The sequence below is a fragment of the Salmo salar genome, chromosome ssa21, assembly GCF_905237065.1.
Source record: "Salmo salar chromosome ssa21, Ssal_v3.1, whole genome shotgun sequence".
Lineage (NCBI taxonomy): Eukaryota > Metazoa > Chordata > Actinopteri > Salmoniformes > Salmonidae > Salmo > Salmo salar.
The window spans coordinates 9,181,842-9,187,164 of record NC_059462.1 but is presented as its reverse complement, the minus strand read 5'-3'; the positions used below and the strand labels follow the sequence as shown (position 1 = coordinate 9,187,164).

Here is a 5,323-nt window from a genome sequence, read left to right as displayed (position 1 = left end):
CCCTGTTCAGTGTGACACGGAACTGTCTCCTCCCTGACCAGATTCCGTAGGTACCGTACCCCAGGACTCACTTCCCCAAACCGGCCTAGGAAAGCCCCGATTCTGTCATCCCCCACATAGGGATTGTAAATGTGCACGGTGATGATCTTTAAATCCAACTGGCACAACGGGAAAATCTAAAAGTTTGAGAACGGCACACTTGGCTGCCTTCTCTTTGCAGGTAAAATGGAGGGAAACGGGGGACCCCATGAAGGGCGCTTCACCCTTCTTTCACTTTGGATGTTTCTTCTTTTTTCTTTCCCTCTTCTTCTGCTAGCTGTTCACATAGCTTTGTGTATTTTTTTCCTTGACAATGGGAGAAAAGTGTTGCACCGTTCCCGGAGGTACTGTAATACCGGGTTGATGCATGGAGCAGACGGAGCAAGCCCCATTTCCGACTCCATATTAAATGGATTTTTCGCACAGGGTCCCCCAATGGGAGACATATCAGATATTAAACTGATAAGAACAGATTTTTTATGTAATTGCTCTCCTGAATGTATATTAAAGGCATGGGATATATATCACATATACATGGTATATTTTACAACAGTGATTGAAAGGATATCAAACATAGTCAGTGTCAATCAGTCCGAGTACCTACAGAATGATTCTGGGTTATGGTAGATGCCTGTGGAGTAGAGATGAGTGTCAGAATCAGTACAAGCTAAATGCCTATGGTTAGCATGGTCTATGAACAAGGTGTGTATAGAGTATGATATAATCATGAGTGAATGTATCTTACCGGGCTCAGCTCGCTATTGTCAGTTTCTATACCACTCTCCTCTGACATCATTACAGTTCAGAAATGCACAATTGCTTGAGTTAAGGAGATCGAGGTCTATGATTGGCTGTTAATCTCTTACATCTAGACGTTCCGCTAGCGGAACACCAGCTCCAATATCCAATGATAGGCGTGGCACGAATTACAAATTCCTCATAAATACAAAAACATCCATTTTTCAAACATATGACTATTTCACAGCATTTTAAAGACAGGACTCTCCTTTATCTAACCACACTGTCCGATTTCAAAAAGGCTTTACAGCGAAAGCAAAACATTAGTTTATGTCAGCAGAGTACCCAGCCAGAAATAATCAGACACCCATTTTTCAAGCTAGCATATAATGTCACAAAAACAAAACCACAGCTAAATGCAGCACTAACCTTTGATCTTCATCAGATGACACGCCTAGGACATTATGTTATACAATACATGCATGTTTTGTTCAATCAAGTTCAGATTTATATAAAAAAAACAGCTTTTTACATTAGCATGTGACGTTCAGAAATAGCATTCCCACCGAACACTTCCGGTGAATTTACTAAATTACTCACGATAAACGTTCACAAAAAACATAACAATTATTTTAAGAATTATAGATACAGAACTCCTTTATGCAATCGCGGTGTCCGATTTTAAAATAGCTTTTCGGTGAAAGCACATTTTGCAATATTCTGAGTAGATAGCCCAGCCATCATGGCTAGCTATTTTGACACCCACCAAGTTTGGTACTCACCAAACTCAGATTTACTATAAGAAAAATTGGATTACCTTTGCTGTTCTTCATTTACATTACATTTACATTTAAGTCATTTAGCAGACGCTCTTATCCAGAGCGACTTACAAATTGGTGCATTCACCTTATGATATCCAGTGGAACAACCACTTTACAATAGTGCATCTAAATCTTTTAAGGGGGGGGGTAGAAGGATTACTTTATCCTATCCTAGGTATTCCTTAAAGAGGTGGGGTTTCAGGTGTCTCCGGAAGGTGGTGATTGACTCGGCTGTCCTGGTGTCGTGAGGGAGCTTGTTCCACCATTGGGGTGCCAGAGCAGCGAACAGTTTTGACTGGGCTGAGCGGGAACTGTGCTTCCTCAGAGGTAGGGAGGCCAGCAGGCCAGAGGTGGATGAATGCAGTGCCCTTGTTTGGGTGTAGGGCCTGATCAGAACCTGAAGGTTGGAGGTGCCGTTCCCTTCACAGCTCCGTTGGCAATCACCATGGTCTTGTAGCGGATGCGAGCTTCAACTGGAAGCCAGTGGAGAGAGCGGAGGAGCGGGGTGACGTGAGAGTACTTGGGAAGGTTGAACACCAGACGTCAGAATGCACTCCCAGGACTTCTACTTCAATAACAAATGTTGGTTTGGTTCCAAATAATCCATAGTTATATCCAAATAGCGGCGTTTTGTTGTGCGTTCAAGACACTATCCGAAGGGTAACTAGAATATGCATATAAGTATTGGCTTTGGATAGAAAACACCCTAAAGTTTCTAAAACTGTTTGAATGGTGTCTGTGAGTATAACAGAACTCATTTGGCAGGCCAAAACCTGAGAAGATAACATGCAGGAAGTGGCCTGTCTGACAAGTTGTTGTTCATCTTGGCTCTTTTTATTGAAGACTGAGGATCATTGCTATAACGTGACACTTCCTACGGCTCCCATAGGCTCTCAGAGCCCGGGAAAAAGCGGAATGATATCGAGGCAGCCTCTGGCTGAAACACATTATCGCGTTTGGCAAGTGGCCGATCAGAGTACTATGGGCTTAGGCGCGTGCCCGAGTCGACCCCATTCTTTATTTTCTTTCGTCTGTTTACCTAAACGCAGATTCCCGGTCGGAATATTATCGCTTTTTTACGAGAAAAATTGCATAAAAATTGATTTTAAACAGCGGTTGACATGCTTCGAAGTACGGTAATGGAATATTTAGAATTTTTTTGTCACGAAATGCGCCATGCTCGTCACCCTTATTTACCCTTTCGGATAGTGTCTTGAACGCACAAACAAAACGCCGCTATTTGGATATAACAATGGATTATTTGGGACCAAACCAACATTTGTTATTGAAGTAGAAGTCCTGGGACTGCATTCTGATGAAGAACAGCAAAGGTAATAACATTTTTCTTATAGTAAATCTGACTTTGGTGAGTGCTAAACTTGCTGGGTGTCTAAATAGCTAGCCCTGTGATGTCGGGCTATCTACTGAGAATATTGCAAAATGTGCTTTCACCAAAAAGCTATTTTAAAATCGGACATATCGAGTGCATAGAGGAGTTCTGTATCTATAATTCTTAAAATAATTGTTATGTTTTTTGTGAACGTTTATCGTGAGTAATTTAGTAAATTCACCGGCAGTGTTCGGTGGGAATGCTAGTCACATGCTAGTCACATGCTAATGTAAAAAGCTGTTTTTTGATATAAATATGAACTTGATTGAACAAAACTTGCATGTATTGTATAACATAATGTCCTAGGGTTGTCATCTGATGAAGATCATCAAAGGTTAGTGCTGCATTTAGCTTTTGTTTGGGTTTATGTGACATTATATGCTAGCTTGAAAAATGGGTGTCTGATTATTTCTGGCTGGGTACTCTGCTGACATAATCTAATGTTTTGCTTTCGTTGTAAAGCCTTTTTGAAATCGGACAGTGTGGTTAGATTAACAAGAGTATTGTATTTAAAATGGTGTAAAATAGTCATATGTTTGAAAAATAGAAATTTTTGCATTTTTGAGGTATTTAAATAACGCGCCACGGGATTACACTGGCTGTTGAGTAGGCAGGCGTCCCACCACTCAGGTTTTTGCCTGCCATATGAGTTCTGTTATACTCACAGACACCATTCAAACAGTTTTAGAAACTTTAGGGTGTTTTCTATCCAAAGCCAATAATTATATGCATATTCTAGTTACTGGGCAGGAGTAGTAACCAGATTAAATCGGGTACGTTTTTCCCTGGCTTCCCTGTGGCTCAGTTGGTAGAGCATGGTGTTTGCAACGCCAGGGTTGTGGGTTCGATTCCCACGGGGGGCCAGTACAAAAAAAAAAAATATATATATATATATAAAAAAATGCATTAAATGAAATGTATGCATTCACTACTGTAAGTCGCTCTGGATAAGAGCGTCTGCTAAATGGCTAAAATGTAAATGTAAAATGTTTTTTATCCAGCCGTGAAAATACTGCCCCCTAGCAATAACAGGTTAAAATCAATTTTTATGCCATTTTTCTCATAAAAAAAGCGATAATATTCCGACCGGGAATCTGCGTTTAGGTAAACAGACAAAGGAAAACAAAGCATTCGGTCGAAGCGGGCACGCGCCTAAGCCCATAGTACTCTGAGTGGCCACTTGCCAAAAGCGATAAAGTGTTTCAGCCAGAGCCTGCCTCGATATCGTTCAACGTTTTCCCGGGCTCTGAGACCCTATGGAAGACGTAGGAAGTGTCACGTTATTGCACAGATCCTGAGTCTTCAATAAAAAGAGCCAAGATGAAACACTACTTCTCAGACAGGCCACTTCCTGCTTGAAATCTTCTCAGGTTTTGGCCTGCCATATGAGTTCTGTTATACTCACAGACACCATTCAAACAGTTTTAGAAACTTTGGAGTGTTTTCTATCCAAAGCCAATAATTATATGCATATTCTCGTTACTGGGCAGAAGTAGTAACCAGATTAAATCGGGTACGTTTTTTATCCAGCCGTGTCAATACTGCCCCCTAGCCCTAACAGGTTAACCTGTTATGGACAGACGTTCCGCTAGCCTCACCAATATCCAATGGTATAGCGTGGCGCGAAATACAAACACCTCAAAAATGCTATAACTTCAATTTCTCAAACATATGACTATTTTACACCATTTTAAATATAAGACTCTCGTTAATCTCACCACACTGTCCGATTTCAAAAAGGCTTTACAGCGAAAGCAAAACATTAGATTATGTCAGGAGAGTACCCTCCCAAAAATAATCACACAGCCATTTTCAAAGCAAGCATATATGTCATAAAAACCAAAACCACAGCTAAATGCGGCACTAACCTTTGATGATCTTCATCAGATGACAACCCTAGGACATTATGTTATACAATACATGCATGTTTTGTTCAATCAAGTTCATATTTATATCAAAAACCAGCTTTTTACATTAGCATGTGATGTTCAGAACTAGCATACCCACCGCAAACTTCCGGTGAATTTACTAAATTACTAACGATAAACGTTCACAAAAAACATAACAATTATTTTAATTATAGATACAGAACTCCTTTATGCAATCGCAGTGTCCGATTTTAAAATAGCTTTTCAGTGAAAGCACATTTTGCAATATTCTGAGTAGATAGCCCGGTCATCATGGCTAGCTATTTTGACACCCACCAAGTTTGGGGCTCACTAAATTAAGAATTACTCTTTGAAAAATTGGATTACCTTTGCTGTTCTTCGTCAGAATGCACTCCCAGGACTTCTACTTCAACAACAAATGTTGTTTTGGTTCCAAATAATCCATA

General features: G+C 40.4%; 1 non-coding gene across 1 annotated transcript; it reads right to left on the bottom strand.

The window, feature by feature from the left end:
* Positions 1 to 361: 361 nt before the first annotated feature.
* On the bottom strand, positions 362 to 553 carry LOC123729609 (U2 spliceosomal RNA). The gene has a single exon (XR_006761258.1). It is a non-coding gene; the product is annotated as a U2 spliceosomal RNA (small nuclear RNA).
* Between the last annotated feature and the right edge of the window lie 4,770 nt (positions 554 to 5,323).